Raw genomic sequence first — 13,756 nt, 5'->3', positions numbered from 1 at the left:
AGCTCCTCAAGGGCAGAAACTCTTGGTTTTTGTCTTTGTTAGTAGAACTCAATATGTATCTAGCATGCAGTAGTCACTTCGTAAATGCTCGCTGGGTTGAATTGAATTACTGAGTTGTTACCCCCTCCCAGAATATACATTAGACCTTCTCTGAGCCTGAGGGGCTCCCCTTGACTGTTCACCACTAAGGGGAGAGGTTCAGGAAGGGAGTGTGAAAGGAAATTATGTATCTTAAAAATATGCATATGTATATGGATGAATGTTGAAAAATTTGCATATGTGTATCTGGAAAAATAAAATATCAATTAAGAAAATGAAAAAAAAAAAGAAAATTTCCAAGACCCCTCCTCTATTGGGCCAAATGAAGGCCCAAGGGGACCCTGACTGAGGGAAGCAGGGAAAAATGGACACTTTCTGCCTCCCCCCTCCCCCTGCAGCAGAGACTGGCTTCCCCATTCCTTTGAATGGAAGAAGGTTCTGAGAGGGCCTGTGGGACTGGGTTGGGGGGGGGGCAGCCCCTGCAGGTCCAGGAGAGAAATGTCAGAGAATCATTCATTTGTTGCCTTGGCTTCCTAGAGACAATTTGGGAAAAAAAATAGAGACTTCTACTATTTTTAAGAGTTCTTGATGAGACTTTGGTATCTGCCAGGGATCACTGTGAGCCTCTGCAAGGGCCTATTGACAAGCCCTCTCCTTGGATAAGAACCTTCATGCTCACTTTCCTGGAGCTGGCAGACACCCCCGCCCGCCATGGAAGATGCCTCAGCAATCACTCTTGCTTTGACTTTCATGACCCAGGGATGTCACTGGGGCCTACCTTGGCTTGAGCTCATTGAGAGCAGACCAAAGGCTTCAAACCTAGAACTTTGATGACTTTCTGAACTGATTTTCAACACAGCGAAGAAGACAGTGTAGCCTGGTCATCACAGAGTTTGACTTCTGTTCCTGATGAAATTTTAGATCATGTTATTAAAGGGAGGGCTTGAAAGTTTTAGAAAGTGAAGATCTAGCCTGACCCCATCAAGAGCAGCTCATGCTAGACTAACTTCCTTTTGGGAAGGGAGCTACATTGATGGTCTCATACTAGATGTGGTTTGAATGGGAGGATAGTTAGGTGGAGTTGAGCTTATTGATTGCCTGGACATAATGAGTGGTTATTAAAGGGAATGATGGTGGTCTTCTGAGGACTCTGGTCTGTCCTAAGATTGGCTCTCTTGGTACATTTCTCTTTTCTGGAGCACTTTTGAGTTCTCCTACTCTTCTTCAGTTGGACCCAGGACAGGTATTCCATGATAACCCATTCCTATCCTCGCCTCAGGAATTATTGTGTTCTCTTCTTTTCAGGTTTTCTGCTGTTCCCAGCTTATTGGAGACATTTCAATGGATTTGTATGTTTGTATTGAGCTAGAGAAGATTTTTGAGGCTTTGTGTTTTGCTAGGTGTTCAGATATGTCTATTTGTTCAGTCATTTTTCCTTCATGTCTGATTCTTTGTGAGGTTTTCATTTGTGAGGATTCATTTGAGGTTTTCTTGACAAAGATACTGGAAGGATTTGTCAGTTCCTTCTCCAGGCCTCCTGACACCAATAACAGTGCTCTATTAACTGCACTCTTGCAGTGACTTGCCCAGGGTCACACAGCTACGAAGTATCTGAGGTCAGATTTGAACTTGAGTCTTCTTGATGCCGTACTCATCATTCTATCCACAATATCACCTAACTCCTAGGAAGTCCTGATTAAATGTCTGTCTCTTGGACTCTGTAGCACACCCAGATGCAGACATAGACATATACACAGACACAGACACAGACACAGACTCGATGAAAAGATGTGAAGCAGATATACCAGGAAGTTTCCTTACCAGCCAATAGTGGGTGAAGCAGGAACTGTCTCCTCAGAAGGTCAGGGACTCCCACCTTGTTACCAGCTTCCTGAAGATTAGATGAAGGACTGGCAGATGTCTAACCTAAAGAAGAGAAGGCTCAGGGGGGATATGAGAACTGGCTTCAAGTATTTGAACATTCAAGTATTTGAACAGTTTTGTCTCTTGGAAGAAGCATCCGGCTGCCTTGGAGGGCCGAGCCAGCCAAAATGGGGGAAATGCCAGACATACACTTGCCCAAAAAACTATTTTATAGAGAACTCACACAGGGAAAGTACTTACAAGGAGGAGTGATACCGAGATACCCTCAAGGTCTCATTGAAGAACTTTAGAATTGGTTGTGCAGCATGGGAGACCCTGGCACAGGACAGCCCAGCATGGCATATCCTCATCAGTGAGGGGGCTGCACTCTATGAGGAAGGCAGAATAGAAGTAGCTCAAAGGAAATGTGATACCCATAAGTTTGGAGTCCCCACCTCAAGTGTTCCCATGGACTATTTGTGCCCAAACTGTGGTAGAGCATTCTGAGCTCATATTGGTCTGATCAGGCACAGTCGGATACACTGTCATTTGTCTCAAACATCATGATATCATGGTGATCTTTGATAATGAAGGACAAGAACCAATGGGGGAAAAGTAGAAAGGCAAACCAACATTCAGGGCTAAGGGGGTGGGGAAACTCCTAACATTTAGAGCAGTTGAAATTGGAGAGGGCCACAGTGGAGGTAATGTGTTCCCTCTCTTTGGAGATCTCCAACTAGAGACTGAATGACCATTGGTCAGGGATTTCCTAGAGGGGATTCTTTGGTGGGAACAGGTGGAATTCCATGGTCTCTAAGATTCCGATGACTCTTAGGCAGCAGACCATGGTGAAAAGTTACCAAAAGTTTGAATTACCAAAGCTGCATTTGAATCCAACTCTCTGACTTTTACTAGATTGTGGTCAAGTCATTTGTCTTCTGTGTGGCTCAGTTTCTTTTCTAGGAGAATTAATTGTACATTCTACTTCATAAACATTTTTATATTGTGTTTTTTAAATATCAGCCAGTGGTGATGCTCAGACTGATGAAGTAAGAAAGCAGAAAGACAAATGAACTCTGGTTCCTGAGGAGATGAATGCTCTCATTTTTTGGAAAAGTAAATGGAACCTCTTAGAGGTGAAGGGACTTCCCCAGGGTGGTGGAACTGGGGTCCAAACTTAGATCTCTTGACTCTAACTACTCGTGTGCAAGCTGCTTTGAGGCTGGAACCTCCAAATGCCAATCAAACCCTTAAGAAGCCAATGTCCAAAGCTCTTTTAAAGCTTCCTTTGTTTTTATGTGGCCCTCGTCCTAGGAAATGAGGAAGAGACAGGATGCTCAGGGAGACAGAAGGTAAATGTGGGAGGGAAGGTGAGTATAGATTTCTGGTATAGATTTCTAGGATCTCAGAACTAGAAGTACAAGCCTTTTTTAAAAAAAAACCAAATTCCTTCTAGATGAATGCTTCTGTCCTAGATCTGGCCTCTATCAGGTCCTCTTCCACCCCTTTGGGCTGGCCTGTTCCACTGGGGCACAGCTCTCACTGTTCTGGCCTCTGTCAGGTCCTCTTCCACCCCTTTGGGCTGGCCTGTTCCACTGGGGCACAGCTCTCACTGTTAGGGCATTTTATGTACAAGCCTCTTCCCCCTTGTTCCTAGTTCTGCTCTTTTGCATCAAAAAGAAAAGGTCTAAATCCTTTTTCTTAAGATAGATAGCTTATCTTTTTTTTTAGTTTTTTTGCAAAGCAATGGAGTTAAGTGGCTTGCCCAAGACCACACAGCTAGGTAATTATTAAGTGTCTGAGGCCGGATTTGAACTCAGGTCTTCCTGACTCCAGGGCCTGTGCTCTATCCACTGCACCACTTAGCCGCCCTGATAGCTTATCTTCTCACTCGGCTTGCACTCCAGTCTCTTCTCCATCCTCAATGTCCTTCTTTCTTTGAACACTGGCATCTTTCCTAAACTGTGGCACCAAGGCTGCAGATGACTGCTAACTAGTGCAGAGGACAGTGAGAGGTCCCCTCCCTAATCATGGGCATTGGACCTCTTAATGCATCCTGAAATCATTTTAGTTCTTTGTTTTGAGTTACCTGTCCTCCTGATGACCCAAGGTAAGTCCCTTTCACCCCTATTTCCACCCTATCTATTTCTGGCAACTTCCCTTCTAACACTCCCTCCCCACTGGAGGGATCCCCAATGCCATCATGGAAGGCAAATCTCTAAATAATTATGATATGAGGAAGAATGGGTTAAGTGTAAATGGGCTAGGAAAAAGCTATCAAGGGAGAAATTGAGTTTGCCAGAGATTGGAGAGGGAAGGCTTCTAGGCACTGGTGACCTTGAAGGGAGGGAGGGACTTGAACATATGGAGATGGGAGAGGAGGGAGTTCATTCATGACATGGATAATGGTGTGGGCAGAGACCTGGGAAAAAGTGAAAGCAGGATGATGGATATTAGTCTGGTTGGAGAAGAGTGAGGCAAGGTTGGGCCAAAGTTACCTCCGTTTTCTTACTAATTTGAAACCATCTAAGCCACTGGTGAAAGAATTCTATTTACAGGGTGTTGACTTTTACAGATACTTACTTCTAAAGACCTAACCAGCTCCAGGACTGATGGGTGATCGATCTTACCTCCCTTTTCTCCCCATCATTGTTTGGATTTAACCTACCCAGAATGCAGAGACTAGACTGAAGAAAAAGCCAGACTGGATAGATTGTCTGAATGTGGCTGGGCTGGAAGAGGAATTTGGTTTAGAGAGTGACCGATGGTGGTCGGTGAGAGGGGCAAGAGTCAGGAATTATTGGATGTAAGCAATGCAGCATGAACAGCAGAGTTATGAACAGGAGCATCAAGGTGGGGAAATACCCCCCAACTTCCCTTGGCTAGAGCTTGAGCCCACAGAGAATAATGAGTTCAAGTACAAGTCTTCCAATGAGTGTATGAAATTCTGCAAATTCTTGAGCTTTGTGAATGAGTGTGCTTGTAAGGAAAGCCAATGTTTTATCTTTGGGGGAATTTCTCAAATCATCAAGTCTCCAGAGTGTCCCCAGGCCCTTCATGTTAGGAGGGAACATCTGGCAAAAGAGTAACTCATTGTAATTCCCTTAGTAGGACCAATGACATTAATCACCACTCCCTAAGTATGACTTCAACATGAAGAGAAAAGTGATCCATGGGCCTTAAGGGTTGAGTGGGGAGTTTACCTCTAAACCAGTATAGGAAGCCCCTCTACAGAATTCCTTAGGGGTTGGTTCCTCCCATCTCTACTTGAGCTCTTCCAGTGACAGGTAGCTCACTACCACATGAGGTATCCCATTCCACTGTGGGAGAGCTCTGATTAAGAGATTTCTTATTTCCTTAGTAAGAGAATAAGTCTGCTTGTCTGCAGCCTTCCCACATTATTTCTGCCCTCCAGGGTCAGGCACCCAAGGTTAATCCTATTCCATGCTATAACAATCGTTTACCTGTCCCCCTCTGTCTTCTCTCTTTCAAGCTAAACGTCCCCACCTTCTTCAGCCATTCCCTATAGACCTTCACAACCCCTGGAAATTAGGGGTTAGGAAGCATAGGAACCATAGGAAAGCCAATTGTGACTCAGTGAGCATCTGCCAATGAACACATACTAAATACTCACTAGTGGAGACACAAAATTTAGGTGAGACACTGGCTCTCTCCAAGCTCCTAGCCTATTAGGGGATGACTCTCACACAGAACACTACAGGCTCAGTGCCACTGAGGGTCAACCTGGTAATGTTTGACTTTGAGGGGGTGAGTGGGAAGTAAGTGAAAGACTGAGGACTTAAATTGGAAGTCAAGAGGCCTAAGTTTTAGTTTAGTTTAGTTTTTTATTTTTTACTTTGTTTCCTGGAGCAAGTAATTCCCCATCCTTGTCCATGGGTTCTTCCTTCTTTGAAGGAGGGCATTGGACTAGGCAGTCTCTGAGGTCCTTTCCAATTGAAATGTTCTTATGATGCCAATTTTAGCTCTGTTCTCTGAAGACTCAAAGTTCTGGGGAGTTTAGGAACCTGCTCCCCATCCAAGTGCAATCTTATCACAAGAAAGTATCTAATCCTCATTCAAATGAGGTGCCAATGGCAAAGAAGTCCAGGGAGGATTCAGTTCAGTTCTTCAGTCAATGACTAGGGCCACATACTAGGTATGATGGGAATACAAGGAAGCAATGACAATGTTCTCATCTTTTCATTCTCTTTCACCCATATAACCAATGGGGGCCAAGGTCTATCCATTATACCCTTGTGACATCTATCCAATATGCCCCCTTTTCTCCTCTAATACTGCCCACCCTGTGCATACTTGGACCACTACAATAACTGCTGAGGGGGGGAGTGTCTACCTGTCTCCCCACTCCAACCCACCCTCCATTCAGTCACTAAAGTGGTTTTCTGCAACTGCAGATATGATCATATTCTATCTACTCAATAAACCCTACTAGCTCCAAGGACAGATGGGAAGGATACTGCATTTTTAGCAGTGACCAAGACTTTAGCTTGTTTTAAGCTTTGTCTTCATCAATCACAAGCATTCCTCCAATGGCCATCATTCTCAGATCATCAGCTGTTGAAAGGAAGGGGCAAAGCCTGAGACCTGGAGCCAGACAACCTGGGGTTGAGTCCCAGCTTCGCCATTAACTCGCCATGTGATCTTAATGCAATCCTGTCCCATCCTTGTGCCTCAGTTTCCCTAATCATTGGAGAGATTGGACTTGATAACCTTTAAAGTCTAATCCTGTTTTTTGAATCTCAGTTTGAAACATTTCTCATCCTTGCTTGGAGGCAGTAGGCAGGCCTATTGATTGGTGGGAGAAATGTTAGCCCCGCTAGCCTAGTGATCAATGAGCCACTCTGATATTCAAAGGTTGAGGAGCTTCGGAAGAGCTGACCAGAAAGGGAGTTTTGTGTAACAAATAGGCCCTGCATTCATTCTCCTTATACACCAGCTCATATTTTGTGACAGAGGTGAGCTATTCCCTTTGAGTTCAAAAAAGTAAAACCAAACCAAAACCACATTCATAGTCTAAGAATTACTGAAAGAGCTGGAAAAACCCATAGGTGGGTGAGGGGGTTGGGTAACTGGGCCCTCTGGAAGACCCTCAAGCTCCAGGCTTTCTGTTGGGAAGAGACCTGGGCTTGGGTCGTATCTGTCTTCTGTCTTGGCCACTTGAGCTTGACCTTGGGCAAGCTTCCTTGTTTCTCACAATCTCAGTATCTCTGTCTGTGTAATGGGGTTATTTGTCAGCACTACCCATTTCCCAGGGGTGGGAAAGGTAGTGGCAGTTGTAGAAAGAAACTCTTTCTTCATCTTTGTTAGTTATTGGTGTCAGTGGACTTGTAGGTTTGTGTACATTAGACTGGAGGGACCATCTTCTCTCCCCCTCCTCCCACATCTGCTTGAGTTACTTTTCGTCTCCCCCCCCCCCATGATCTTCTGCAAGGTGGGGGCACTGGGTACCATGGACTGGACTTCTAGGGGACTTTGAACTGTAGCCTAGTGCTTTAGTCTGGGACATAGAATCTACCTCAGCAAAACAGGCCTCCCCTCTTCTGCTCCATTTTCCCATGTTTCTTAAGGCCGACATCATGATGGCTACATTAGACCCCCATAAATAAGGACTCTGTCCCAGCTAAGGCTGCCATGGCTCTTTCTACAGTGAACTCAAGCATATTAAATCACAGAAAACTAGAATCCAAGGGACTATGCATCTCCAATCCAGGCCAAGAATCTCCTTTTCCTCATTCATTCATTCATCCATTCCCAAATCCATTCGTTCATTCATATACATTTATCAAATCATTCATTCTCTCATCTATCTGTTCAATTAATAGTTCATCCATTCAAAACAGATGTCAAGACAGTGGTTGATACCTACTGTATGTAGAGAGGGCCCTGGGTTCAACCCAAATGATACAAAGATAACTTTAAACCAGGCTGTACCCTCAAGGATCTTATAGTACCATGGGTAGTCACAGCAAGAGTTGGCCTCCGAGAGGGTGGAGGAGACAGAGCCAGATGGACAGAGGCAGAGAGTCAGGGAGAGAGAATAAGAGAGAAGGCACCCAAACACAAGAGGGAAGGAAAGTCTGATAGGAATCAAGGAAAGTTTCAGAGAGAAGGTGAATGGGTCCTTGAAAGAAGAGAAAAATTGTCCCAGGCAGGAATGGGGATGGTGAGTTGTGCCTTCAAGGCATGGGGTATGACTTGAATTGGGAGAACACAGGGGAGAGGGAAGAGATAAACAACTGGTAAGTGACTAGTATGTGCCAGTCACTGCAAAAGTGGATCTTCATGATAACCTGGGAAGTTGGTGACATTGCTCTCCTTGTTTTATAGCTGAGGAAAGGAAGACAAACAGACGTTAAGTGACTTGCCTGGGGTCACGTGATTAGAAAGTCTCTAAGGTGAGACTTGAACTCAGGACTTCTGGGCTCCAGCGCTAGCTACATCCTCTGTACCACCTAGTTCACCTGGAGGCAGTTTGGCTGCAAGATGGATCACATGCCGGAAGCTTCAAGTTAAGACTGGACAGAGGGATTATAGAGGGAGGGGAGTCATGCATATCTCAGACAGAGACAACTCGGTTTAAGGGAACGCTTCCCAGGACTCGGTGCTGTTCCCCTGTACATGGAGTGAGCTCCCTATCATTGGAAATATTGGAACAGAGGCTGAGCGGTCCCCGGCCCTTATGCCCCCTGCCCAGGGATGAGAGAGAGGAGGATAACTCATATTCAGGGTCAGATTGGGCTACATTTCCTCCATGCTTTCATTCATAAAGTCTTTGGGGTGGGGGGTTGGTTGATGCCAGGATGGGCTTCTCTAGGTTTCTGTCAGTGAAATCATGTGCTCGGTTCTGGAGCCAGCCCGCTCCCAATGGGACGAGCTACAAGGTTGTTTCCAGGACTGTTTCCAGACAGACCTGTATAAAATCTCTTGCGAAGTTGTTTTTCTTTTGACAAAATGAGCACAGGTTGGAAAAAAAATAGTGAGAGGAAAGGAAGACTAAGTGCCGAGCTCAAAGGGAATGGCCAGCCTGTAAACTGGGGTACATCGTGTGAAGGGCTGCGAGAAGCCTGGGCGGGGAATGCAGGCTTGGGAGAGGAAAGACCCCAGCTTTGTATTGTTGAGGAGCTGAGTGCCTTGGGAAAGTTTACATTTTGTCTCTCAGCCTCAGTTTCCCCATGCGTTAAATCTGAGTTTCTACAGTCTTTCCTAGCTCTGATGTCCCCTAATCCTAAAACTGAGGCTTTGTGGACAGGCTGGTCCTTAAGTGAGACGGAATCAGGGGCCTTCCCTCACCGCCTCCCAGCTGTTTTCCTGTTTTCCTGAGCCATGCTCACATGGGCTAGCACAATACCTTCCTGGCCCAGGGAAACAGTTGGTTGACTCCGACTTCCAGATGGTTTAGAACTTGAAGAATCATGAGAAGAATCTAGTCCAACTTTTGAATTTTGCAGATGAAGATACTGAAGCCAAGAAAGGGAGTGATGACTTGCCCATGGTCACTAGGGCTAGAAGGGTCTACCAACCTTCAGAGCCTCAGGACTGGTTCTTGATGCTGTACCCTAGGATATAGGCTTAGAAGGACTTCTAAGATCCAGCCTGTGCCTGAAGCAGGACGATGCCGCTGTACTCTGGACACTGGAATGGTCTGTCCCCTCACTTCTGCCTTGCTGCAGGACATTTCCGGGTCTTTGAATCCTTTCCTCCATCCTGTTCACTCCCATCTATTCTGTATAGACATAACTTGCATACACCTGGTTACTTATGTTTACACCTGGTTAATGCCTCCAATGAGATGTAAGCCTCTTGAAGACTGGGACTCTTTGTAACCAGTTTGGGCTGGTTTCACTCTCTCTTTAACTCTTTAATTAGTCTTAATTGCTTGGGACATTGAGTAGAGATGGTTTATCTTGGTCATATGTATCAGAAGTAGCTAGGTGGCGCAATGGGTAGAACCCCAGCCCTGGAGACTTCGACTGACTTCTCCCCTATGAGACCCAGTAGATGCCTCTTCTCCACCAAAGGAGGCAATGAGACATAGAGCCCTGTTTGGAAGCAGAGGACCTGGGTTCTAATCCTGGATGCCACTTCCCACTTCTTTGTCCTAGAACAAATCCCTTTTCTTCTTTTGGCCTCACTTTCCTTCTATGTCAAAGGAGGGGGTGGACAAGATGACTTTTAAGATCCCTTCTGGATCTAAACCTGCAACTCTGTGACTTCTTGAGGTAAAAGTCACCAGAATAGGAAAAGTCATCGCCAATCATTGAGTCTCAGTGTCTCAGAACCAGAAGGGACACCTCACACACAAAAAGGAATCCCCTACTGAGACCAAAAGAGATGAGGTCATTGATGCCAGCCACCACAGCTGGCAAGAGTTGGAAATAAAACCCGGTCCCTCCTTCTTATTCTACAGGCCTGCAGGGAAGTGAGAGAATGGTTTTCTCAAAACTTTGTCCCTTGCCCTTTGCCCCTCCTCTACCTTGTGGCTCCTGAGGCCAAGGAGAGGGCCAGGCAGCCTCCTCTTCTGTGTATTCAGGCAGGAAGGTAAGCCTGGAGCCTTTGGCTGATTTAAGGAGCTATGATTTCATGCTCCCATTAGGCAGAGGCTTGTGAGCAAAGACTAAAGCCTTGGCACTGACCAGAACCCAGGCCTGGCTCAGCTGTCCCCTGCCGGCTGAAATGACCATCAACCACATTGATGAAGTCCTAGTTCCCCTCCTGATCTAGCAGAAGGGAACAGAACAGGAAAGATACCCATGGTTGCATCTGAATTCCATTGAGCATCGATGGGAGCAGGCTTCTTCATGCTTCTGTTCTTCCCTCTACCAACCCATCAAGCAATGAACACTTCTTAAATGCCCCCCATGTGCCAGGCCAAAGGCTGTCCCTGCCCTCAAGGAGTCCTCAATCTAACTGTGGACAAACATATGTAGATAAGCTATACATCAGACAAATAGGAAATAGTTAATGGAGAGATAGTGCTAGAATAAGAAGGAGCTGGGGAAGACTTCCTGCAGAAGAAAGGAAGCCATGGAAGATCAGCAGTCAGAGTGGAGGAAGAAGTGTTCTAGGCCAGAGGGATAGCTGAAGAGAATGCCTAGAGCCAAGGGATGGACAGAGCTGGGAGAGCAGGGTCACTGACTGAAGAGGATGTGTTGGGGAGTCAGGTCTCAGAAGACTAGAGAGGTAGAGGGCGATGAAGGGTCTTGAATTCCACACAGGGTATTTTGATCTTGAACCTGGAGTTGATAGGGAGCCACTAGTGTTCACTGGTGACATGACTCTTTAGGAAAATCAATTTGGTGGCTGAATGGAGGGTGGACTGGAGCTAGAGGGAGACTTGAGGCAGGCAGACCCCTACCCTCATTGCTGTTATTATAGTACAGGTGTGAGGTGATTAGTCCTGCACCCAGGGTTGACAGTGTCCAAGGAGTAAAGGGGATGGATTCAAGAGATGCAATAGAAGTAAAATCAACAGACCTTGGCAATGGCTTGGATGTGTGGAGTAAGAGATAGTGAAGAATCCAGAATGACTCCTCAGTTTGGGGCCCGTGGGACTAGGAGGATAATGTTGCTCTCTAAGGTGAGAAAGAAGGTAGGAGGGGTAGGGTTATGGGAAAAGAGAATGAGTTCTGTTTTGGACATATTGAATTTAAGAGGTCTATGGACATCCAGTTAGAGATGTCTCAAAGATAGTTGGAGAAGAGAGACTGGAGGTCAGCAGAGAGACTGGTGCAGGAAAGGAATCATCAGCATAGGGATGCTCAGTAAACCCATGAGAACTGATGAGATCAGCAGGTAAAACAGCATAGAGAGATGAGAAGAGGACCCCAGACAGAATCCTGGGAGACATCTCTGAATAGAGGGAATGATTTGGAGGAGGATCCAGAAAAGGAGACAAAGAAGGAGGGATCACATTGGAAGGAGAGAAAAAGGGGTGTCCCAAAAACCTAGTACTAAGAGAGTATTCAAGAGGGGGAGAGTGAGCAACAGTGTTAAAGGTTGAAGAGAATGAGGACTGAGAAAAGTCTATCTGATTTGGGAATTGGATCATTTGGATAACTTTGTAGAAATCAGTTCTGGTGGAAGGATGAAGTCATCAAATTGTTAAAGGTTTAAAAACAGTGAAAGGAAAAACGTAGAGTCACTTTTGGCAGATGACCTTCTCAAGGAGTTTAGCATCAAAGCCCAAAGGTTCTGACCTCTCAACCAAATAATAATAATAATAATAATAATAATAATAATAATAATAATAATAATAATAATAATACTTCTTTTAGGACATGCTTAATAAAGTGTTAGACTTGGAATTGGGAAGATCTGGGTGAGCTCAAGTCTTGCTTCTGATACATATGTTTACATCTATTTTTTAAATTTAAGGCAATGGGGTTAAGTGACTTGCCCAAGGTCACACAGCTAGGCCATTATTATTAAGTGTCTGAGGCTGGATTCAAATTCAGGTCCTCCTGTCCCCAGGGCCAGAATTCTACCCATTGTGCCACCTAGCTGCTTCTGATACATATAACCAAGATAAGTCATCTCTACTCAGTGCCCCAGTCAATTAAGACTATATTTTCCCCTGAAAATGTTTATAGTTTATTTTTCAAATTATGTGTAGACAATTTAAACTTTCATTTAAAAATTTTAAAATTCAAATTTTCTCTTTTCTTTCCTCCCAATTATGATTGCTTTCTATTATTATATAGATTATAGATTATACATATGCAGTTATCTAAAACATTTCAAATTAGTCATGTAAAAGAAGACACTCAAGGAAAAAACGAAAGAAGTGTGTTTCAGTGTGCATTCAGACTGCATCAGTTCTTTATCTGAAGGCAAATTGCATTTTTCATAAATTCTTTGGATTGTCTCTGCCAAGATTGGCTTCATGGTTGATCATCATGACAATTATGCTGTCACACTGTTCTCCTGGTTCTGCTCACTTCACTCTGCTTCAGCTCAGGTCTTCCCAGGCTTTGTTTTCTCTAGGTTTTTGCAAGACAATGGGGTTAAGTGGCTTGCCCAAGGCCACACAGCTAGGCAATTATTAAGTGTCTGAGAGGATGGATTTGAATTCAGGTCCTCCTGAATCCGGGGCAGGTGCTCTATCCACTGCACCACCTAGCTGCCCCCTTCCCAGACTTTTCTGAAGCAACCTGCTTGTCATTTCCTATAGCATAATAAGGTTCTATTATAATCATGTACCACAACTTGTTCAGTCATTCCCCAATTGATGGGCATCAATTCATTTTCCAATGCTTTGTTAACACAAAAAGTTGCTATGAATGTTTTGGTACTGATTAGTCCCTTTCCCTTTTCTTTAGTCTCTTTGGGCTACAGATCCAGTGTTATTGCTGAGTGAAAGGATATGCACAGTTTTACAGCCTTTTGGGCACAGTTCCAAATTGCTCTTCAGAGTAGTTTAACCAGTTCACAACTCCCATCAACAATGCATCAGTTTCCCAATTATTTCACATTCCCTCCACATTTATAGTTTTCCCATTCTGTCACATTAGCCAATCTGAAAAAATGTATTGCAGTTATTTTAATTTGCATTTCTCTCATCAATAGTGAATTAGAGCTTTTTAAAAATATGGCTATAGATGGCTTTGATTTCTTCTTATGAAACTGCCTATTCGTATCCTTTGATTATTTGCCAATTGGGGAGTGACTCATTATTTATATATTTGAGAAATAAGATCTTTCTCAGAAAAAACTTTGTGTAAGGGGTGGCTAGGTGGCACAGTAGATAAAGCACAGGCCTTGGAGTCAGGAGTACCTGGGTTCAAATCCAGTCTCAGACACTTAATAATTACCTAGCTGTGTGGCCTTGGGCAAG

The 13,756-nt window shown here is 44.6% G+C and overlaps 1 protein-coding gene across 2 annotated transcripts in view; it reads left to right on the top strand.

The window, feature by feature from the left end:
- Positions 1 to 13,756, top strand: part of TBC1D22A (TBC1 domain family member 22A) — a 357,164-nt gene extending 343,408 nt beyond the window's left edge. The window contains exon 13 of one of the 2 annotated variants that reach the window (XM_074227261.1): positions 1 to 13,756. This exon is cut by the window's left edge and continues 17,556 nt beyond it. The gene's annotated coding sequence lies outside the window, so the exon portion shown is untranslated. The other variant, XM_074227262.1, reaches the window with a different exon arrangement.

This window comes from Macrotis lagotis, chromosome 2, assembly GCF_037893015.1.
Source record: "Macrotis lagotis isolate mMagLag1 chromosome 2, bilby.v1.9.chrom.fasta, whole genome shotgun sequence".
NCBI lineage: Eukaryota > Metazoa > Chordata > Mammalia > Peramelemorphia > Peramelidae > Macrotis > Macrotis lagotis.
This window is presented reverse-complemented; position numbering and strand designations above follow the sequence as displayed.